Here is a 25,595-nt window from a genome sequence, read left to right as displayed (position 1 = left end):
TATTTTGCAACTTATCAAGCAGCAAAGGACTTTTCTGGAGAATGTTGGTTTGGGAACTCAGAGCATAAGGAAAGATAAACAGCTCGAAGAAGGGTCTCTTTAGGGGATATTTTGGTCAGTCTGACGACTACGTGGCGTGGTGTTTTCCTATTTGCTATGAATCTACCAGGGGTTCTTTGAGCTTCTTGAACCTGTATATCTAAAGTTTTAGCAAGGCCTGGGAAATTTTCTTCTATTATGTCTTCAAATAGTTTATCCAGCCCTTGCTTATTATCTTCTTCACCTTCAGGGATGCCTATAACTCTCACGTTAGGTTTCTTCACATAATCCCACATTTCTTGAAGACTCTGGTCTTTTTTCTTATTTCTTTGCTCTATCTCTGTGACTGTCTTATTTAATTGGAAAGAGTTATCTTCGATTTCTGAGATTCTGTCTTCTATTTGATCTACCCTGTTCTTGAGACTTTCCACTGTGTTTTGTAGCTCCCTGAATAAATCCCTCATTTCTAGGAGTTCAGTTTGGTTTTTTTTCAATACGTCTTCAAAAAATGCTCAACATCCCTAATCATCAGGGAAATGCAAATCAAAACCACAATGAGATACCACTTAACTCCGGTGAGAATGGCCTTTATCAAAAAATCCCAAAACAACACATGTTGGCGTGGATGCGGAGAGACAGGAACACTCATACACTGCTGGTGGGAATGCAAACTAGTGCAACCCCTATGGAAAGCAATATGGAGATACCTTAAACAGATTCAAGTAGACCTACCATTTGATCCAGCAATCCCATTATTGGGCATATACCCAGAAGAACAAAAGTCATTCTTTAACAAAGACACCTGTACCCGAATATTTATAGCAGCACAATTTACAATCGCAAGGATGTGGAAACAACCCAAGTGCCCATCAATCCACGAATGGATTAGTAAACTGTGGTATATGTATACCATGGAGTACTACTCAGCTATAAGAAATAACAATGATACGACATCTCTTTGGTTCTCCTGGAGAGAGCTGGAACCCATTATACTAAGTGAAGTATCCAAAGAATGGAAAAACAAGCATCACATGTACTCACCAGAAAACTGGTTTCCATGATCATCACCTAAATGTACATCAGGGAAGGATACCAATTGGATATCAGACTGGGATGGGGGGTGGGGGGAGGGGATGGGTGTATGCCTACATGATGAGTGCGTTGCACACCCTCTGGGGAATGGTCATGCTTGAAGGTGCAGACCCGGGGAGGTGGGGGGGGGGAGGGGATGGAGGTATGACTACATGATGAGTGCCAGGTGCACTGTCGGGAGAATGAGAACGGACGCGCTTGGGACTCTGACTCGGGGGGATGGGTGGGACATGGAAAATGTATATAACCTAAACTTATGTACCCCCATGATGAGCTGAAATAAAAAATATATATATATAAAAAAAAAAAAAAAAAAGGAAAGATAAACAACAGATACTTTTATGGTTACAGGAGAAGGGTTGATAATGCCCCCATTCCTCTAGCATCATGTATTAGGACTGTATTTCTAATACCCCAAAATGTGGTGATAGCGGTGGTGGGCAGGTTATGGTTCCTTACATGAACAAATGTGGCTTCCCTTTGACAATGAGTGGGCAAGCCTTAAAAAGAGAAAAACAGTTCTGAAAATACAAAGCGCCTCAGGGACCATTTAAAAGGCTGTATCAGTGAGTTCCATCCTGAGATACTGAATCCAGTTGCACAGAAACCAAATGTCAATATTTACAAAGTTCTTCCCATCTTATATCCCACTTCCTTTTTCTTTTATGCTTTTTCTACCTCTTTTTCTTCTTCGCTATTCCCCTGATCCTCTACTTCACTCTCTTTCCCATTTGCTCTCATTTCCCCATTCTCACCATCCCCATTAGTTAGTCCAAAATCTGTTCATCCTGCAATAGGCTTCAGTGATGGAAAAGAAAGGGCCCCAAACAAAGCCACCATCCAAGACAAGGAACTCCAGAGGGTGGTGAATGGTGACTGGGGCAAAGCCTGCGGACCGAGAGTGTTCACTGCTCTGAAGGCTCCTAGCCCGAAAGCGATTAGGCTTCGGCAGGCTTGATAGCTGTATCAAGCCTCATGATTTCAAAGCTTTCATGGGCTGACAAGGACTTGCTAATTTCAAACTTTCTAACCAATTACAATCACAAAGGACCCAGGACAATAAATCAGTGAGCAAAATGAAACTGCTGGAGTGAAGCAGCCCTCCGCAGGTTTTCCTCTTGTAGCTCTGCCATGCAATGTGCAGCTGGGACTCTGCTTCAATAAGTAAATAAAAATACATTATAAAATACAAACATACACAATGGATCCCACTTGCTGTCTTGTTCCCAGTAGAAGGGTATGTAGGAACCCTGTCTTGCATTCAGCCCATTAATTTCTGATGGTGTTAATTAAAAACTTTTGATGCTGGTTTGAATGGAAAATACCTCAAACAGTGTTTCCTTTATTGAAACACCAAGTTCCAAGTCTTGGATTATTAGGTTAAGCTCTGTCAGTAGTGCGACCAATATAAATGCTTTTCATACCATCTGTTTTGACAAAAAAAAGAATAGTAATAATAATAATAAATAAGTGAAAAGGAGGAAGAGAAACTGTTTAGGTTGAAAACTCTCTTTTCTCAATCTGTTTTTTTAAGGAATAAATTGAAAATCCAGGTCTCTGAATGTAGAACATATGATTTTTTCAAAAATCTTTTTTTCAAATCTTTACAGAACATTCAAATCACCCAATGTTCCCGGACCTGAATTTTTTATATTTTAAAATGAAGAAAGCTGCTTAAAATAAGTGAATCAGCTGTGAAGTGATTTCTCTCTGTCTTTTCCTCTACTCTCTCTTTCAAAAGGCTGAAAAAAAATGCTTAAAATGGTATACGCAATTGATATGTGCGGCTTAAGAAGCTTAATATAATTACTGAGGACTCAGACTTTCTATTTAAAAATAAGATAGGATGGGGTAATAGAAACTCTGAGGGGTGACTATTCATCCCTTGTGAGGTGTGGGAAATGTTCCCAAATGTTTAATCCACTGAGCAAGGTAAGGAGTGCAAAGCAGTTATTCACAGATGCGTCTGTCCTCCCGAAAACCTAGGCAAGCCTCTGAAATCCAGAGAGAAATGTAAGAGGATGGTGTGAGAGATGCTGTGCGGGAAACGAGCAAATGAAACATCCATCGCTGCAATCCAGTGCTTTGATGAAATATTAAGCAAACCACCGAAACATTCTGATTGGTTTTTAAGACTTTATTTCAGTTTTATTTTTCAATCATTCTTCCTTTTTGTATGGGGGCCTGAAGCCTTGAGCACCCATTCCAAGAGGCCCCATAAATGTCATTTCACAGATGCCCTTTTCTCTTTTGTGTTTTAATATATCTAACTTTCTCTGTTATTTTTCATTTCCCAACCTGTTTATTCACACTGTCTTCAATGTCATCTGAATCCTTGAAAGACCACAAGACTTTCCTTTTATTTCCCCTGAAAGTCTTCATCATTCTTATTCTTGTTTTGATGTACATATCTCTAGCAAGAATGAAGTTCTCCATGAAGGCTAAGCATTTTGGCAGGTCTCTCTTCCTTCCCTCCCTAACTGCAGGCTGCACTGACCTCATCCTCTAGGATGAGTCTGCAGAACTGACCTCCAAACCTAATGTGACATGATAGCGATCCTTCAACAACAACAACAACAACAACAACAACAACAAAACTTCACCATAAAGCATTTAAGAAGTCCATGAAGAGTGATAAGACTAAAACTCCATAAGGGAAATAGGCCTGAGCAAACCACAACATGAGTCTGTTCACAAAATTTATGAATTTTCCCCAGAATAAATTGATAGGTGATATTGCCTACAAAGAACTAGTAAATGTAAATTAACTAACAGATATGTAGCAAATGAATGCATTTAAAGATGATTTCCAGCTGAAATGATTTTCTTTTCTAGAGACCAAGTTTTTGTTAAACTTAATCCTTACTCTCTTCCCTTTCCAGCAGCAGAAACATCTGGTCGGTTTTAGATTCCCCTTGGATTTCCAACTTCAAAGGGAATTATAAAGAATAACAAATTCATGTACCGGCACTAAAAAAAATTAGAGCAGCAGGAGAGAATGGTAAAATTGTCCTCATTTGACTGCTAGTGACAGGCGCCACAGGCAGAAATATAAGAAAAAACAAAGGCAAGATCACCAGTTGACAACCAGAGTTCTTGCAAGGGTCTGAATCTTTTGGCTACATGCAAATATGCACAGGACCCTTGGCAAGCCATAAGGAGATTTTGCCTTGCTTTAAATAAATAAATAAGTAAAGAAATAAAAGAAGCTGAAAGGTAAGAAAAAGAAATGGGTTCACACTTACCTGTCACATAGTTTGTTGAAATGATAATAAATAAATCAATAAAAGTTTGTGAAAAGAATGACCTGGAGACCATCTTAAAGATTCACTTAGCCTCTGGGTTTTTATTCGATCTGGAGAAAACTGTGAATTCTGATTCTACAAAGGGCTGGATAATCCCACCCCCACCAGAAGTAACACAGGCTCTTAAGTGTCCACGAGGACCATCAGTCCTCAGAAAAGCCTGGATTTCCAAAGGCCTCAAAAGTAGTTGCTGTTTCTTCCTTGCTTTGGATTCTTATTATCAATGGATGTAATCAGAAATCAAAGTCTTCCTGGAGTGGAAGAACGGGTTTTGAATAAATGTTGATATTTGTAATTGTGTCCAGTTGTGTTTGACATCACTTTATAGAACTGGGTTTATTCTTCCCCTCTACCATTTTCTTAGCAAAACTGAAACACACTCCCTAGCGTGTGGGTCTTTATACAATCAGAAATGAAAAAATTAGAACAGAGAAAGTACAATTTTGCCATTGTAATTACCTCTTACAGACAGACTTTCTTCTTTCCTGTTTTATGTGCAATGTGTACAACAATAAAAATAAACAAAGGCATGATTAACCAATCAACTTGTTTGTGGACCAGAGAGAGAAATGGTTAAAGGCTAAGACGTCTTTCAATAATTAATTATAAGAGTCTTTAAACTTAGTATTCAGAGGTTACAAATCTCCACAACACAAATACATTAGGTTGATTCACAGAGTGGCCACCAAATACCCAGAAAGCAAATTACTTTTGACCAAAAGTTACACATCAACAGCACATTAGGAATATTTTCATAGAGGAAGATAGAAAATACAGAATCAGTTCTCTATGGATCCTAGCATGGTTTCCTAATGGAGCAGACTCCATAAGACCACCTCCATAACATATCCTTTATATCACAGGCTCTAAGTAAGAAGACAGTAATCTCTAGCTAAGGGGGAAGAAAATGAAGATTTCTCCTCAGCATTTCCAACATGAAAGGACCGAGCTGGCTACAGAATCATCCGTTTGACTGTTTTTGCCTTGAGTGGGGTTTTCATCCTTCCCTCACTATTCCAGATGAAGCAGCATCACCAAGGTTATCCCAGTAAGGGAATGCCACAATTCCCATCCTTTTGGTAATTGTGCATGATCATCGTGTGTTGTGTGTCCGATAAACTTTATCCAGAAAACATGCCACCCTCTGAAACAGGGATCTGATATCTGAACAAACCATTTTTTAAAAAAATTTTGTGGCTATCGGCATCATTAGGTCTGAAATGAAAATCCTGTCTTGGTTGGGGTATTTACAAAGAATTCCTTTCCCTATACAAGCAGAATCATCCAACCACAGTTCTGAACTTAACTAGGGGGAAGGAGGTAGAAGGTGTAGAACACTACTTTAAGAAATTTTTTATAGCTGGAGGATACATGAGGTCACAGAGGTAACAACAATTGAATAAACAACTGGAGCCAAAGAGGCCAAGCATAAGGGAACGCCAAGCCTAAGAAAATGGGTGTGCTCCTACGCACACCAAGAAGCAAACACTATTAATAATAATAAAAATAAGTAGTATAGCTATTATAATGATGGGGCATGGATAGTTCACTTGGGTGTAGTATATAATACACAAGCTAGAAAAAACCATGAGTAAACTTATGCTTCTCTTTAAAAGGCAGTTTATATTCTAGGTTTATATGGCATGAGGCACAGAATCCGATACCACGTGTAACAAAAGATGTGAAGAAATACTTTCATCTTAGCTGTTGTGTTGTGAGATCAATGTTAAAATAACTATGAAAAGGTTAGTTGTTTTTAAATATGAGTATTATGGATTATGGTAAAACATTCTTGCAGATTTAAAACAGTGGAGTGGCTAGTTTCTATCTATCTTTCCCTGTGATACCTGCCTTGGCCAAGCCATCAGATACATTTCTAACCTTTTGCTGACATTTTAATGATGAGGATGCCAGGCTAGGGTAAAGGAGAAACAGAAATGATCAGAAGGTTGAGGGAAAAAAAAGAAATGGAAAAGAAAAAAAGAGTTTATATTGTTTACACCATCCAGTCTGGCAAATTTTACAGATGCTCTCTGTTTGCTTGGGATAGTTTATTGCTTATGTTATTACTTTCTTTTTTTTTTTTCCCATGTGCTTTGCTCTACCAGCTTTGGCTGAAAATATTTTGTATGTGTCCATACTGTAAACCCTCATATTTTTCTAGAGATTTAGTGTGGTGGAGAAACTTTTTTTTTCCTTCCCCAAGGGTTAGGCACATCAATATTCTAGCTACTCACTTTCGAGGCCAATGGAAAATGTGCTCCTAAGATTAAATAGACCTGAGTAACACATAAATTCAGTTTATACTGATGCAGTGTGTTACATAGTTACTCACATCCTGAATTTCTGATGAGTGTAATACACCTGTTGGACAACACATTGCTACTGAATAGTCACTGACCTACAAATTCAAAGACAGTGAGACAGCACAAAACCCTAAATATAGGTTCACTACAGGGAGCCTAATTTACACAGAGCATCTACATCTGTGGAACACTGTGTAAAGGATCTAGCCTAGCCATGGGAAGCTGGTTCATAGAGGGTTCTGTAAAATATTCTTAGAATAAACTAGAGCAATACAAACAGGCACACAGAGAGCACCCTTTGTTCTACAATGTACAATCTTCTTCCCCCCAAACACAGTGTTTTTTAAAATATCGATCAGACTTTGACTATATACTTCTCCCCTTTTCAGAATTCCTAAATGCTTCCTACATGTTTTCCACTTCTACTAATAAACCTTAAAAACTATTAACTTTTAAGTCCAGTGTTACATTTGGTTTTAGTAGATTTGCCATATTTATCTAGCATTGGTTGGCTGCAGCTAGACTGGAGTTCTAAGTAGTCAGAGGACTACGTTTTCCTTTCACCTCGGTTAAAGAATTGTATACAACACATCCAATAATGAGTATAATTAATGCTGCATAGAGCCTGCATGCAAATTATCATTCTAAATTTGCGTCAAGTGAAAAAAGTGCCAAAAGAAAAATAGCTCCCCAAGAAACCTAGCCAGATCTGTGAAATGTTTCTCCAGTCAACCAAATTGCCCTTTGGCTTACAGATGTGCCTAAGAATATTATGAAACTCACGGATGAGACTTTATGATCAATTGTTACATATTAGAAAATATGACATTGGGATACTAAGAAAAATACTACTATATACAATGATTAGACTATTTATCTAAATGTTTTTAACCTTAACATGTAAAAATGTCCTGATGGGCCTGAAATATTGATGTACTAAATGCTATGATGTCTGAGCTTTGCTTCAAAATAACACGGCAGTATAGTGAGAAAATGATAGGCCATGAGTTCATCACTGTACAAGCTGGGTGATGAGTAAATGGGAGTTCAGAGTAATCTGCCTATATTCATGTCTTTAAAGTTTTTCATAATAAAATATTTAAAAATATATACTGATTTGTACTTTTATTCATTTATTATTTATTGACTGATTCACTTACTGTTTATGCAAAGTATTACAGAAATATAAAAAAGTAAATAATAAAAATAATGCTCTTGTTGGAATTTAGGTTAAATGAGCTGTTCCTCTTTAGGAATAGTACATATTTATTTTAAATGTTTATGTAGACTATGTAATTACATGTAAAATTCTTAGGTTAAATTTTGAGAGCAGGACACAAAATTATATAGAAAGTAGGATAACAGCATGTTTAAAAGATATATCCTCAGGGGAAAATGAGAGTAAGGAAATATATCAAATGGTTATTAATGATTGGATTTAAATTATAGAAATAATTACTTTAATTTTTCTTCATTCTACTCCTATGTATTTTTCCAAATTATTTTTAATGAGCATGTATCATTTTTAAATGAAAATAAATATTTATTCATTAGTGGAAAAGATGTGCTCTCCTTTCCCAAGGAGCTTTTCATTTACTAAAACAGAGGAACGACAAACACAGCATTGCCCTGATAGTTTAAATCTTCATACCTAGAAGTGAAATACACCCACAGGAAAAGAAACGTCAATACAGATTTTATCTGATCATAGAAACATAAAGAGCTTTGTGTGTGTTGGATAGAAATAGGGGAGGAACTGGCTTCTTTGCAAGCCAGCAAGGGTGTGAAATTCGGGCCTTTTTGTGATGAGATCATTTTGTGATAAATGGAAAGGGAGCAACAAATTCAAGTTACCAAATAAGCCTGTGCCTTGAGCTCCTGAGGCTTACACTAATATGAGTTTCTTTCTGGGCAGCATAACGAGTAAAGGATGGGAGTAGGAACGCTGGGGGTGGGGGGCAGTTATAATCCTAAAGGCTCGTGGCCTTCACTGGAGAGATGGATATGCTCAGAGAGACAGCGAGAGATGTGCAATAGAATTAGAAACAACAACATAGTGACAACTATGGATTATGTGCAATGGATATGGAAAGTCCCCGTTAGAAAGCTATCTTATTACCCCAGGAGATTATTTTCCTCATTTTATGCACATTCATATAAAGTGAAGTCAAGAGTGTAACTTTTAAAGGTTTGGATGGATATGATGTTCATGACTAAATGGGCCTGGACAGAGCCAGGCAGAGCACAGTCAGATGCCAGGCGAGTCACCCCTTCCCTTCTCCTCCCTCTCCAGTGCATCTGCCAGTGTGTTTCAGTGCAGGCCGACCTCTAGCAAAGTCAGCTCTTTCAGGCTCTGTCTAAGCTGAGGATGCTCGACCCACACACCCTCAGTCCTGACCCGCACCCTTTGTCCAGCCACTGAAATCCCAAGAATTCTAGAAGGCCACAGTACCAACTTTTTAAAAACTTTACACATTCTCTCTACAAGACACACAGACAAAACTTCAAACCTATGTTCACTGTAGCCCTGGTCTTGGTCCTCTTTCTTAACTGGTAAAGGAGAGTGGCCTTATTCATATCTGTAAAGGATATTTTCCCTTTCCGTTTGTGAGTGTTTGCAAAGCAATCACGTCTAATTTTAAGATTGATCCAAATAAAGCAAATGTATTTCACATTTACAGGATATTACAGAACACTAATTGATAGTTCAAAGTATCACAAAATGTGTATGGAGGGTTTTGTGTGTGTTTGCTTAATACCGAGACATCCTGTGTTCTATATGGGAAATACCAGTGCCCGGCTCCACCCTATCACCCTTTATGTCCACTCAGGAGTCTCCTGTGGAAATATGCATCTCTGGAGAATCTTCCAAACAAGTCCTTTGAGTACTTCCACCCCTATGTAACAATGTCATTCTAGGGTGTTGTTGAAATCTCTGGTAATAGGTTCTGAAGATCATGTTTCTTATCCTTCTAAATGATGGTTTTTCGAATGAACAAATAGGAAATGAAAGATCTACCCTTTACCGATATCAAAATATGTTTTATTAAAATTTAAACTCATCACAGCCTTTAGGTCTAATTTTTTCTGAGGTTTGTAGAAATACATTTGACTTCTTTGCATCTCAGTATTTTGGACTGCCATTTAAAGATAAAGAAGGATACTCACCAGACAGCAGTGTTGTGAGGAATATCCAGTTAGTGATCGTGAAACATTCTGAAATGAAAAAGAATACTGTTAAATGCCAGGTATTTATTTTCATAAATGTATGACAATATGGCAATTATAGAAAATAACCTATTTGTTCCTTACTATGGGACACTAACTTAGCGATACTATATAAAAAGTAAAAGATGCTTGCCTTTGGGAATGAAAATACAGTTGTACACTGAGAAAATGGCTTTTGAGACTGCCTGCATATTTAACTTTAAGGGCTCTAACCAGTTGCAACCAGTTATGAATGACTTGCTGCCCATTTCTGCAATTCACCGAAACTTGTGTTGAGAAAGTTATGTTTTATGGTTAATTATCCATGGTCTGTTTTAAAAAATAAATCAAACCATTGTAAACCACCAGGATTTGCAGCTCCATTTGAACTTTACTGTAATTTTGATTAAACATTTTGTAAATAAAAACAAACTGGTTTCTCCTTGTTTTTGGTTGTTACTTGTGTTATAGATATAAATATTGTGGCAATGGTGGGAGAACAAGCTATGGATTATTTACCCCTGGTTTCATGAGTTGCAAGTTACTGGCCTTATCCTCATTTATGAGTATAAATAAATATATAGTATTATATTCTAAGTCCTGTAAGACAAATGGAATGAGTGAACTGAAACCTTTTAAAATCAAAACCTTTTATGCTAAGTCATAGAACAACAAAACAAACCTCAAATTAACATTTAAAAAGCTTCTACTAGGGAGAAATAAAATCTCCAAATATTATATAATCTGCATTTTAAAAACGGCTTGCCTAATAAGCAGCAATCTATCAATAATTCCACAAGTTTTTCTTTTCAATGTCTTTAAAATTTAGAAGTCACAGGTGTTTTCCCAGAGATCACTGCTACCCCCAATACCACCACCACAATCAAAAAAAATGACCAGCATGATTAACTTAAGCAAACATTGATTTAGAAAAATCAGGAATTCATGTAGCTAAAAGTAATAAAAAACTATATAAAAGAAGAACTCTGTAAATTTTTTCCATAGTTAACCATTCTAGGACCTATAATAAATAAAAGAAGTCCAAAAATAATTGTCCAGAGAAAATCAGAAAAGCCAAGATTCAAAGGATGCTGTGGCAGAGTGCAAGAAGAGTTTATTTGAGAGCTAGCATCATTTAAGTACCTAACACATTTGCATATGAAACTTAATGAGGATCACAAAAGTAGCCTGCCAAAAACTGTTTTTTAAATGAGCCAATGGTCTGTGCAGCTCTGACCACTAAAAAGGACCTCTAGGAAAGATGTAAAATTGCCTTCTGAAATTTGCTGCTGTTATAAAGATAGAAAGAGGATAAAAAGGGCTTTATCATAAAATGGGGTGATGTGTCCACTATCAGAGCCTGAAGAGCTTTGTATCTGATTTCTTCTTACTCCTTTATTACTTGCATGGGTTACTGCTTACCTGCATAAACACCATGAAGGAATAGCCATGGCAGGTCCCTCACCAGCTCACCAAAACGTGAAAAACATTTATGAAGCTACTACTATGTGCCAGACACAGGTGGAGTGATTCTGCTGCAAAAGATAAGTCAGTGACTGAGGTTCTTGTTACAACATTAAAAAATATCACTACTGCCAGTGGCAACAAGATGAGAAGCTAGATTGAAAGAGTTGTGGAGGACTTATGAAAATTAGAAAATGTTAAAAATTCTTCCTAGCTTCTTGCATGGCCTGGGAATAGAAAGCTTAAGCCTCCCAGCACTTCCTAAACCTGGATCCTATATTACAAAAAAATAAAAACAAAAATGAGAAGTAGCCTACATGTTCCCAGGGCCTCAGTTATAACAAAAAACGAGGGCTGAGCAGACTAGGTTGGCACACACTGGACTTTGAAAGATCAAGCCGTAGTATGGTTCAGGGAGGGTGAAAACCTAGTAACATGAAAATGGAAGCTATTCTGGCAAAGGGAGGCAGGGAAAAAGTTCAAAGATATTTTCCTCTACTTCTTTTATAACCAGATGGCTCCAGCTATTTTTGACAACCAAGAAAATGCTAATCCTCCTACCTTTTATTGTCCTAAGTTTTCTTTCAAATCCAGGCAACCTATTTGAAAATCAGGGTACTCAAAATGACTTCCTCTATAAAGAACTACACATTAAAAATAAGAACTTGGGTACAGATTATAATTACATTATAAAGAATGCATTTTACATGGTATAGAAAATTTTTTTTTGATAATCAGGTACCTACATATAAAATTGCATGTTAAAATCCAAACTCAGCTATAATACATATAGAGGGACACTTAGCAAAATATACATGTGAATATGATTTCCTGGTTAAAGACTAGAATATTCTAATGAATTTTCATTATTTTCTACAAACAAGATTATCCAAACTATAGATTCTGATGAGAAAAAAAAAACTGAAAGGAAATATATTTATAAAATACTTTAAATATATATACTAGTTTAGTCATTATTCATATTAAGACAACAAAAGATATCTGCCCCCATGTAATCATAAATACAGAGATACAATAATCCCAATGATCTTGATCATTCAGTTGTTACAACAGAGTCACATATTCAAGCAATGAAACCTGAAAAACCAGACAAAACTTTCTTGGCTTTGATTTTTATCTTTGTGCACCAGATTTTTCCATACAAAGGAATTCTAAATTGCAATAGCTAAAACATAAGATAATGTTAAACAAATTATAAAATAGCTTCAGTCTTCTAGAAAAAAATTAAAGGAAAAATTCACATCATCCCTTCAGTAAAATCAAATGAACCAATTTCTTATGGCTTTAACATCCAGAAGTAAAATGTGACCTAAAAGAATGATGCTGATCCCAAATACAAGGAGACAAAATGCTTCAATAGTTTCTGTTCACACAATAATGATCATATCCATACTCTCTCCCACTCACCTTCCACCTTTTCCAATTGCATTAAAAACAATCAGAACTAGTACCACTGACAGCACCTTTTGAACACATGAACTTAATTTCTTGTATCCTAATAGTGCCTAGTGCTGTGCCTTCTCATTTTACAGCCATTTGATAGGCAGAAACCAAAAAGGAAGAACAAAACAAAGCTCAAAATCTCTCCAACCTCCCTTATCAGACAAATGCTTGGTTCCCAAAGGACATCAGTTAGTTAAGAGAAACAAAATAACAACAGCGAACAAAGACTGATAAATGCATGCAAATCTCACTATGTTCCCTTTTAAACTGGGAAGGGAGTTACTCTAATGAAAAACTGGGGGGTATGGGTAAGCGGTGAAGGGTTACAAAGAGAGGGAGAGAAAAAAACCCATTTATTATACATTTGAGGCATTAAGAAAGGTAGTACAATGAACCAGAAGGTAGTACAATGAACCAGAAGACCCAAAGTTGTTCCAGGAAGTAGTGTAACAGAAAGTTTCAAATGAGAATTCCAGAAGCCACAGGTTCTTAAGTAAAATGGTTGTTTAGTTGATGGATTCTATAGGGAGTTTGAATTAACTATCTCTACTGTAAGCACCTAGATGATTTCTCTTTCATTAAGGCTTTGGGGTTTGAATGTACTTTGTCAAAAGAAAGAAAATTAGAACTTCATACAGCTCCCAAAGTAAAAAGCAAGAGGAAGATGGATTTATATAACTGGCTTTTTACATAAATATTACATCAGAATTCATTTCAAGTGAAAACACACACACACACACACACACACACACATCTTCCTTATCCTCTTTCTATTTTAAAATTCATTTCATACTTCAAATGTTTTGGGGTTTTGTAAAATAAGTAAAAACTAAGTAAAAACACCTCAGACTAAGTGAAGTCTTCTATTACCTGGAAAATTCACTACGTCACATAGGGTCACAAAGACCTATTTAAAGCCAGTTACGGCACTGACAATTACGGGACATTTTGCTTCAGCCTAGGGCAACTAGAAATGGCCCTGGATGTTAACTAACTCCCTTCTGAACAGTCTGAGAAAAGGGAAAAAAACTGTAAGTTCCCCCATCTGTTATTTCCTTTTTTTTTTCTTGGCTGTGGAGAAGTAAAATTATGCAAGAGCTTTTGAATGTAAAGGCTGTGTGTGCTTTTTCCCTTTTTGTCTCTGTGTACCGGTTATGTGATGTTGCGTAACTGAGTACAGAGTAGGCGGTTAGCGTTTACTATTGATTTACACTATGCCATCTAATGAATTCAGAACACTAAAAAGAAAGGAGTGGGAAGGGGAGGGAGTAGAAAGAGAAAGAGAACACGGAGAGAAAAAAGGAGGAAAGAAGGGGAGGGAGACAGAGCTTATTTAGAGAAACAATTCTAATGCCTGGAATAGGTTCATTTTTATTTCCTTTAGCTCTGACTTTTGGTTATTGTTCAGGTCTCAGAGACCTGGACTAGAGCTAGTGACCCCAATATTCCAATCCTATTTCTAATGAGGATTACTGTCAGGTGAATGTCTGTTAGTACTAATGTGTCAAATTACTTGAAAGCAATTCCACTGAACTCTCAGACTTCTCCATATGTACCTATTTATCATTTTCTCTATGCAATTGCGAATCTGTATCTGTGATAGCCAGTGTTATGGTCCAACTGGTTTACCTAATTGTAAATATTATTTGAAAGATATACAGGGATATCATCAGGGCAAAGAGAAATATATTCTATTTAAAACATCTCCTTTAAAAATATATAAAGAACACATTTAGAAATCTTTAAACAGGTCACTGTTTTACTTTAGAAGAAGATATGCCATAAATTATTTGGCTGAAAAAAAAAAAAAAAAAACAGCCCAATGTAGGATGATAAAAGAGAAATGGGCAAAATGAGGAAGGACCCTAAACGGATGAATGGTACTTATAAAGGAAATTTAAATAATGTCTTATGTCTACAGAAAGCCTTTAACTTTTGAGCGGGATTATTATAGACATCCCAGTTTTTCAAGGTTGCTCAGTGCTTGCCATGCCATACAATGAATTCCCAAAGCTTAGGCCAGAAAGGAAGGGTGAAGTTGACTGTGCTGCTAGGTACAGGACCTTCCTGTACCTTAGTGCCCTCCTATGGCTGGGAACAACCACTAAGGTGAAATAAAGTTCTCTTTATTCAGCAAACAGCTAGAGAGCAGGGAAGTTGTTTCCTTCCTGAATGTGTATTTGCAAATGATGACTGGGGCAAATTACAGGAGGTTATTCAAAGGAAAGAAAAAGAGTTTGGGTATCATTTCTGATCATTTCATTGTCTTCTCTTTTCACCCATTTTAGCTTAGAAAATATTAAACAGACACCTACCCCATCCGCTTGTCGAAGATGTCTTAATGACCAACGGCAGCGTGCATACAGCTGTATAGCTAGCACTTAACACAGTCCTTGGCAAATTCTCTATACTCAGCAAATATTTGTTAAAATGATAGGGGATAAACATCTCTGTTGGAAAAGTGCATGAGAAAGGCCTCAGAAAAATATATTCTAATGTTTTACAGGAATTCTTGGGTTGTACTACCTTTTTTTTTTTTTTTTTTTTTTTTGTGAGACAGGGTCTTGCTCTGTCATCCAGACTGGAGTGTTGTGGCATGATCACAGCTCATTGCAATCTCTAGTTCCCAGGGTCAAGTGATCTTCCTGGCTCAGTCTCCCAAATAGCTAGAACAACAGGTGTAAACCACCACACTGACTAATTTTTTTTTCTTTTTCTTTTTTTTTTTTTTGTAGAGACAGGGTCTTGCTGTGTTGCCCAGGCTGGTTTCAAACTCCTGGGCTCAAGTGATCCTCCCACCTTGGCCTCCCAAAGTGCTAGGATTATAGGTGTGAGCCACTGTGCCTGGCCTCATAAGCTCTATCATTTACATGCAGATAAAATAATAATGTAAAGCAAATATCAGACTATTATTTAAGGGTCAGTTGACTTCAGTTCCATTTTATTAGGAAAAAGTTTAACAAGAATTATAATACTGATAAAATCAGCAAAGTTTTCTGTTCATTTCCACCGGCCCTTTGGGACTATCTTTTCATTTCTGTCGTGGGCACAGAAAAGTCCATTTTAATTTCCATGGACATATTCTAAAGGAAAAGACATGGGATATCAACATAATTCATCTTTTAAAAAACACTGAGAAGAATGTAGCTATTTAGTAATGGGAGAGAATATGGCTTTTTGTTGAAGGGCAAGACAGGTTGAGTTTTGATTAGGTTATGCAAATCTAAATTAATATAAGGGCGACCAAGAATGTACTGATTTTCATTTTCTTGGTTAAACAGATTTTTTATCCAAAATAAATTCTGGATTGGAAATTCTGAAATGCCATCTTTTAGTTAATTGGAAAATAAGGCCTTTAGAAAAAAATTAAGCGCTGGCTATGGTGGCTCATACCTCTAATACTAGCACTTTGGGAGGCCAAGGCAGGAGGATCACTTGAGGCCAGGAGTTCAAAACCAGCCTGAGCAACACAGGGAGACCCTGTCTCTATAAAAAATTAGCCAGGTGTAGTGGTACATGCCTGTAGTGCCAGCTACTGAGGAGGAGGCTCAGGCAAGAAAATCACTTGAACCCAGGAGTTTGAAGTTGCAGTGAGCTATGGTGATGCCACTGCATTCTAGCCTGGGTGACAGGTCAAGACCCTGGCTCCAAAATTAAAACAAAAATAAAATGAACAAATAAATAAATAAATGAAACTACAATCTCTCAAAAATCCCAGTTAAAGATTCAACTAAAAGTATGTTCAGCAATGGTAGCTATATTGTATCTTTATAAATGGAGCTACTGTCTTATTAATTCTCCAGGACGAAGCATGCAGATTTTAGTCATCCTGAAAAAGTTTTTGTTTTTTTTTCCAACCTTGGGCATTCAATTAATGTACTCAAATTCAGCAACTTCCTCCAATGAGCATCCTGGCAACATGTCAACAAGATTTTCCCATGTGCCTTTCATTTCACGGACTCTTAAAAGTAGATGGTACTTCCCTGACCCCCCTCATTTTATATATGAAGATTCTGAGGCTCATAATTAACTTTCTCAAAGGCATAGGTTTTGAGACAGAACTGGGACTAGTATGTAAAACTCATAGTTCATTTTTTCACAGCATAGACTAAATCAAAGTTGTATGAATTGAATCTTATTTTAAATTCCACAGGGAAAGATTTCTATGGATTCTTTTATAAGACAGGGAATCCTTATATTATGTAAAATGTTCACCTCAAAGCTACTTAATTTTTTTAAATCATAAACATGAGTCTATTGTTTAAATTCTTGCTTCTTCTCTTCCTCTTCTTAATTTTTAAATCTTTACATGAGTCTTCACCTCCTGTCCTCTTACTTCTCCTGTGTCTAGTTCATATATGCCCTTTCCTGACTCCAAATTCTTCCTTTCCTCTCACTTTTCGTATGTTTATCCAACTTTTATTTATTTCTCTTCCTCATAGAATTTATTTTTTTGTTAATGTTCTTTGATATCCTCAGAAATTACAAAGGAAAAAAAAAGTGTAAATTTAGTATTATATAATACATAGGCCTTTGGTTTATACTTAAGTTAAAAAAATGCAATAAGATGCTGACAAATTGAAGGTAAACTACAGCTGTAGGCTTTCCTCTAGAAAGTTACAGCTGTCTAGATCTCCATATTATCAATATGGTAACTGGGGCCTAGTGTTTCAAAGTATCTCATCAGAGAGAGAGCAAAGGGTCCTGACCTCCAGATCAGTCATTTCTTCTCTACACCAAGTCATCTCTTTTCCCTTTTCTTTATTTCCATTCCCCAGATCCAAATATTTGAGACTGGTTATGGCACAGCAGGGGGAGAGCCAGAGAAATCCCAGTGGTTTAATGTGACTTAATATGATACTGGGCAAACTCTTTCAATTCCAACAAAACATCAGAAAGAGTTGCACACTCAAAGTGCAGTTACACAGAAAATTAAGTCTGAAGAGGTTAAAAGAAAAGAGTACTCAGACATGAGAAAGAGGTCCTGGGATTACAGGGACACTGTGTCCAGAATCATTGTAATTAAGATTGTGTCACTGTTTCCATTATAAACCTTACTCTTATGGGGTTTATAATTCAGCTAAAATGGTCAGCTCCAAATATCTTAGAGTGGGAGGTCCCCCCACTCCATTTCTTTTTTTTTTTTGAGACAGAGTTGCCTGGGCTAGAGTGCTGTGGCATCAGCCTAGCTCACAGCAACCTCAAACTCCTGGGCTCAAACAATCCTTCTGCCTCAGCCTCCTGAGTAGCTGGGATTATAGGCATGCGCCACCATGCCTGGATAATTTTTTATATACATATTTTTTTAGTTGTCCAGCTAATTTCTTTCTATTTTTAGTAGAGACAGGGTCTCACTCTTGCTCAGGCTGGTCTAGAACTTGTGAGCTCAAACCATCCACCTGCCTCGGCCTCCCAGAGTGCTGCCCTTCCATTTCTTAAAAAACAAAACATACAGCAACTATTCAATACTTTCAATGATAGTTTTATCCTGACCCTTTCTCTTTAAAGGGCTGGTGCTAATCAACAAGCTTAATCTACAGTGAGCCAACCCAAGCAACATCCACTGTGGAATGAAGGACATTACCCTCATATATGAATGGATAATAAAAGGATCTCCTATTATTTTAAGAGGTTTAATGTACATCAGTTCATTCCACTTTATTGATGTGAACAGGATTTCAGCAACTCTTTGTTGAAAAGTCTCCCACTCTAGTTTGCTAACTCTGGTTTTGTAGAAAATATTACAATTATAGGAGACAGGGATTTCTGATGGTTTCCTTAGATTTCTTTCCTCATAAGCCCATTCTCAGGGTGGGTATCAGGTAATTAATAATTTTTAAAATCCCTTGATTCTGTTTCTCCAGCATTGTCTACAATGCCTAATGGTTATGGTAAAATGCTATGCCACAATGGTGAGGATGGGGGAGGAAATCACAGATGTACATTAAAATGAACAGGCCAGAAGAAACTAGTACTTATTAAGTACATATTATGTGCCACATATTTCATTAATATTATTTCATTTAATATAAACCTACTGTGAAGTAGCACTGGCCCATGTTTTATAGATTAGCAACACAGCTATAGAGCTGTTAGCTAACCTGCCTAAGGACACCAGAGCTAATTAAAAAGTTGTGAAGTGAGACCTGAATCAGGATCTGTTTGATTCCCAGGCCCCTATGCGCTACAGTGCACTGCGATGCCAGGAGCAGAATATGAAGCCATTTAACCAAAAAAAAAAATTCTCCATGTCAATGATGAGAGCCACTTCATGCTCCAAGTAAGAGGTGGGATGGGTAGTAAATAACTCTTAAAAAGAGATAGGTTCTTGCCTTGCTCTTAGTTCTGATAATCCCTATTTGTTCAAATGCAAATATCCAGATGATTATTTGGAAAATGTCTTGTCTTGGATAAGGAAATGCACAATTTTATAAGAACTTTTGAATCAGACCAGATATTTGAATGTTTATAAAAATCCCTTTAAATATTTATACTAGATAAAAGTTTTAAAAATATAATGCAAAAAATCAGATGATTAATACATTAACGTTTCAATCTGCATGTGTGTGTATATATAAAAAAATATATAAAATAGATATATTTTTATATATCTATTTTATATATATATAATGCAAAAATTTCTGGTAATTACTATAAGAGTATTTGACAAAAGCTAAACAGTAAATGTGATAATCCAGGAGAAAAGGAAACAAAGAACAAGAAAAGAGGAGTGTGTGTGTATATATAACTTCTCTCTGAATTTTGATCCTAAGATATTTCTTAAGCTAAATAGGTCATAGTGCTTTAGTCTAAATAGTGTGTTTATGCATGTGTGGGTGTAAAGATAAAGGAGTTTTACTATGTTAATATGGCAAATGATTATTTTTCCAAAGTTGTCTTTACTGAATCATTTTATGTGAATATATTATTTTATAATACTCTCCAATAAACACTTGTTCAAGATAACATTAGAGCTCGTCAGGTAAATAACAGCAGTTTTAGAAGACTACAGCCTGAAGTACTGTAGAGTCTGTCAGCTTAACACATGACTATGAAGTGTATAATGGAAAGTATACTCCATTTGATTCACACAATGCAGTCAGTGTTTTCGGATGCATCTTATATAACTGTGTGTGTATGTGTGTGTAATGCACTATGTTCCTCAAGACTATTGGACACTTTTAAAAAACATTTTTTAAAATCCTAATTTGGTGAAGAACTTAACAACAAAGTAAATGAAACAGAAAAGACTTGAGAGAATGAACAGTTCTTTCAGAAGCACCAATGTATTCCTCAACATTTAATGAGTCCTTATTGCTCTGCCCTTCCCTCCTTTTCTTCCTCAAGTCTAAACTGATTGGGAAAAGGAAGGAAGAAACACTAACTCCCGATTTAGGAGAAGCACAATAGAGAGATCTAGCACATATTCCTGACCCTCTTCTCCCATCCCTATGTGGAAAAGTAATGGTAGACTAAACACCATAAAAGCAACAAGTCTGACAGTTTTGTGGTACTGGGCAAAAGCAGGCTCTGTAGCTGCATATTTCAAGGGATTTCTTCAAAGTTTAGCTTCTCTAGATGTTCTTACTACAAAGCTGAAGAAGAGATGAGATCTGTTAGGGAAACAGATGAGGTTTAGTGGGGTAAGAGAGGAGACACTGCTTTTTTTTTTCAAATAGTAAACACATGACCAAGACTCGAACCAGCTAAAAATAACTCACAATACCTTCCTGACAACAACAAAACAAAGCAAAAACTCACAACCAATTATTTTGACTGGTGAAAGTAGACAGTGATATAAAAGTAACAGATGGAAGCTCAGTTTTACTCACACAACACACTCGCTAACCAAAATTGCAAGCATCCCTATGACAATAACTTAGCAATGGTGACTTTGGCCTTTTGCTTCAAAATAGCTCCTTTAGGTGGGTTTCCTTAAACACTTCAGAGGGGCTGGCTTAAAACAATGTAGAATGAAGCCAACTCATCTGTCTATATCTAGAAACAGAGAGAGTTGCAAATCACAGCCTGTGGACAAAAGGGATCCAGGTGTCACCTTTGCCAAATCTCTTCTCAAGACCAGAATAGATTTTCTTGTCTTATTTATTTTTGCTGTCTGGTAGTATTTTTAGGAAAGGTGACATATCTGGACTATTAAAAATACCACACTACATAGCATCTAAAAACTTTCTTAAATCGAATAATTAAAAGTAATAAATCTTCCTGCTAATTTCTCCTCAAAGTTGAAAGAAAGGTTATTTTCTTACCTTACATTGTGCCTTCTGATCTGACAGTGTCATTCAGTCAATAATTTCAATGTCAGTTACTGATTTTCAGCTCTTTTATTACAAAGACTTCAAGCAATAATGAAATGATGCTGATCTCCTTGCTTTCACTCTATATAACGTCTATATTTGTATGCTTGTGCTTCTATTTGGATCTATATTTATCTGCTTTATCTGCCTACAGTGCATCTGTTTCTCATACACACAGACATATATTTATATATATACACATACTGTATATATATATAGGTTATATATAAACACACATACCCCAAAAATGTATGAATGTATGCTAGTGTGCTTACTTCAACAACTATGCAGGTGCATAAATACTCAGACACATGACAAATATACAAAGAACATAAATGTACTATAAACATAGCTGCACAGGGCAAAGCGTATCTTAACAACAGCCCTGTCTGCCATACTTGGCTGTTGACCTTTGAGACTTAACACACTGTTGAATGGAATGTCATAGACTACTCTGAGAGGGAGAAAAATCTTCTGAAGCCAAACTATTAATATATAACTAAATAGAGATCATGCATTCTAACTCACTCATTTCAGACATGAGGAAACTAAGTTACTAAGGTGAATAGCAAAGATATTCTAGTTTTCTAAAAACAGAGCTAGAACCCACGCCTCTGCCTTCTAGACAAATGCTCTTTCTGCTATGCTGAATTGAAATGAGCTTTTTAAAACTCAATATCATTATTTTCTAATTGCTACTCTTTCCTATTTTTCCATTTCCTTACTGCATGAAATGTAAGCAACCACAATTCACTGAGGGTAAGGCACTGTTCTATTTTATATGTACTATTTTATTTAATCTGCACAACATCTCTATAAACTAGATATTATTCACCCTCATTTTACAGATTAAAAAACAGGCTCCAAGTGTGAAAATAACACGCCCAAAGCTACATAGCTGGTAAGCAAAAGGGCTAAGCTCCTGTAATACTCAAGGCCCATGTTTTCCCACTAGACCGTGATGGCTTCCTTACTTAACACACATCTGAATGTCATACCAAACCCTTCTACCACCGCAGGCTGACAATCTTATAAATCTAATAACTGGTCTGTTTTAGGACATATAATGAGTATAAAGCAGAGGTTCTCTCAGACTGTGAAAAAAACAAAGGAAAGTAGAGAAGGTATAAGCTACATATTCCTAGTATACAGCCTATGCCCCCATAAGAAAACTGAAATATGCAAAATTCAGACCAAAAAAAAAAAAAAGAAAAACGACCCCAAGGGTAGTCTTATGTGGTTTAAAGTCTTAATAACTTCTAGTCTATGAACAGTTTATGTCTTTTTCATCTAAGGATTATATTAATAGCAAACTGATACTATTGAATAAGATGGGAAATGGGCACAAGAAAGCAGACAGAGAATAGCAAAAGGTAAGACCCACACTCATGTCTTCTTCCTCTCTTGGGACAACCCTTCCAAAATAAACACTTATTAAAAAATACAAAGCCAGTACCAACAATTGGTATTTTGCCCTCACTCAAGGGTGGAGGACAAATTCAGAAAAAAAAGTAAGTCTACATATGGTAGGTAAATTTGTATAAATCTCTTCAGATAGTAACCAGTTGTGAGCCGCACGAAACAGAGAGGAGTTTTGTACTTTGGTTGGCTGACACAGAACATAGCGCTGGGAGATGCCATGTGGATTGTGAAACTCCCTGGGGCACACTGCATCCATAAGCCAAAGAATGAAAATTACACTGATCCATACATGCAGCTCTTCATCTGTGACATATTGATAATTACTCTTCATTTGTGAATTATTAAATAAATCCAAGTTATAGAAGCACGTTTCAGACAGTTGTCATTTTACTTAACTCTTTCATAACAGCATCTAGCCTCTGTCTATAGGAAATGGGAGGTATCATAATATAGGGCCTGATATTACAGCAAGATTATGGTCTTTAGAAAGACGGATTTGAGTTTGAATCCCAGGTTGTCTGCTTATTAACAATACAGTTTGGGGCATGTGGCTTAAACTCTTCTGAACCTCACTTTTATCACTTGTGGAGTAAAGAATAAAACTACTACTTTTGCAGGAACATTGTGAGGATTAGGAATGTCCCCTTAATAAGGGGGGGGCATTAAATGTTATTATATGTTTAAGAAGGCTATTTGGCTGTGACTTTTTGTGTAAGCGATACAGAATTCTTCTAGGAGTAGCAGAAGATGCAAGGTACTTTTTATACTGGTTTAATCAAAGACAAACTTTTTGGTGATCAGATGTGTTCCAAGTAAAAGTAGTAATCAAAACACTTCATAGTGTAACATTTTCAATGGAAGATCTTAAAGTACTTAACCCTTGACTTTTGTGATTGCTGGTACTCTCATTTAATAGTTGGGCAAAATGACGTTCAGAGATAAATCCCCCAAATCAATAATAATAATAAAAAAATCACTGGCAGGGGTGAGTAGAATTTCTGTTTTTAACATCTAATCCTATAGTGTCCAGCTGAGGAATAATTGCTGCAAGGTCACAGATGCAAAGGGCTATGTTTCCCCAAAGCTCTTTGAGATTATTCACTAAGGCCAAAAACATTAGGTAATGCTGTGTACATCTGCTGAGATAACAAGGGTGAGTCAGAGGTTAAGTCAGGGTTTCAGGTTATAGGGGTGGGGTGAAGAGTGGCTTTCAGATCAAATGATAAGAGTAGTGTAATTTAAGCAAAGAATAAGCTATACGGTATTTAAAATAAAAGGAAAGAAAAGGGGAGACAACCATAGCCAAGGGAAGGTGGGTGGGAACACAGACCCTGTGGGGCTCAAATGGGTAATGGCGCCTCAAAGAGGAAACCCTCCCACATTCACACACACTGAGAAGTGAACAAAAAAGCTCAGGGTGCAGCATAAATCCTGCTATCCCAATAACACACACAGATGTTCCACCATTGTTTTCTTTTATGCACATTTTAATTAAGAGATCAGAATCAAGCATTAAAATGTTATTAAATGGCTTGTTTACATTTTCTCTATATGTCATTTATAATGCATTTTCTAAATGTGTGTGTATCTATTCAGAAGGACTATTTGGAATTTTTATGTCACTGCTACAACTGTCCTGCTTACTCACACTCATTTTAGCTAACCAAATAAGTGTCAAAAAGCCTTTTCAGTCTAAGAAATGGGACTCTCACATCTTTAATTCTCAGTCAAGCAATCCTCATCTCCCATCATACCTCCCAGCAGGGTGACAGACTACACTACAGCACTACGGTACTTCAGTACAACAGGAGGCCCCAGGTCCACAACAACCTTTCTGATTTTTCACAATTTCAAATGTTCTCCCATTGTCCTCACAAGAAAATATTCTTTATATTTATGTCATACCCTTTTCCTAGAGCCATTTAAAAACCTCAGGAACTCAAAGCTGCCACCTGGAGGAACCTGACCACATACAAGTGGCTTCCCTGGAGGGGACACCTTGGGTGAAATGGGAATGAGGACATGTTTTCTCCCCCCATCTCATGTCCTATTTCTAGTCTACAACTTAATCCTATTTACCTCTGCAGGAATCCTTTGAGTTCCCTATATTATTCTAAAACTGAAACAAGTATTCACATTTTCCCTTTTCCCAGATGCCGCAGATATTAAGACTGATTCATACAACCCACCTGCATTTGTGGATCACAGGTGTCCTGTAGTCTACCTGCACCATATAGTCTAAGTACTTTAACCATAGGCCATTGCCCTAGAAGCCTACTATTGATATTATACCTTATGAATCATCGTAAATGGAATGGTAAAGTCTCAGAAGGCAGGACTTAAGTCTCTTCCATGTTCAGTTCAGTGCTTGGCACACTGTGAGCGCTCAATGAGTCCAAGTAAGAGAGGTAAGGTTTTTTTCTTTCTTTTTCTTTCTCTGTTATCCAGGATAAGCAGAATGCTTGTAGAGAACAGGCATAAGAAAGGAATACATTCTAATCTTACTGTCAATTTATATTCTGTAAACTGTCTCATTTGCAGTATAAATGACTACAAAAATGTTTTGGTTACTCTAAGTATACCCTTGAGGTAAGAGTTAAATTAAGTCTACCACAATTGATAGACCAGATAGGACTCAGGGATGAGCAATAGCATGGCTTTGAATCAAGTCCCTTTTGGAAGAAAACACTAAGATGTCACCACCGAACGAATAAAATTGGCACAATGTTCTGGAGAGCATTTTAGCAATACGCATCAAAAACTTAAAAAGATGTGAATACTGTTGATCCAGAAATCTCACCTTTAAGAATTTATCTAAAGGAAATAATCAAAGATCTACATAATGATTTAGAAACAAGAATGTTTACCATGGCATTATATTTGGGGAAAACTGGAAACCTTATCTGACAATAGAGGGTTAATTAAATAAATGATAGTACAACCATATACTATGCAGTTTTAAAAACCATATTTTGGATACT

At 36.6% G+C, this 25,595-nt stretch overlaps 1 protein-coding gene across 10 annotated transcripts in view; it reads right to left on the bottom strand.

The window, feature by feature from the left end:
* ZBTB20 (zinc finger and BTB domain containing 20) overlaps window positions 1-25,595 on the bottom strand; it is a 762,522-nt gene that overhangs the window by 334,843 nt on the left and 402,084 nt on the right. For all 10 annotated transcript variants that reach the window (XR_006732695.1, XM_045540230.1, XM_045540226.1 and 7 more), the window contains one exon: window positions 9,911-9,958. The gene's annotated coding sequence lies outside the window, so the exon portion shown is untranslated. The remainder of the gene's footprint in view (window positions 1-9,910; window positions 9,959-25,595) is intronic.

Source organism: Lemur catta, chromosome 1, assembly GCF_020740605.2.
Source record: "Lemur catta isolate mLemCat1 chromosome 1, mLemCat1.pri, whole genome shotgun sequence".
Taxonomy (NCBI): domain Eukaryota; kingdom Metazoa; phylum Chordata; class Mammalia; order Primates; family Lemuridae; genus Lemur; species Lemur catta.
This window is presented reverse-complemented; position numbering and strand designations above follow the sequence as displayed.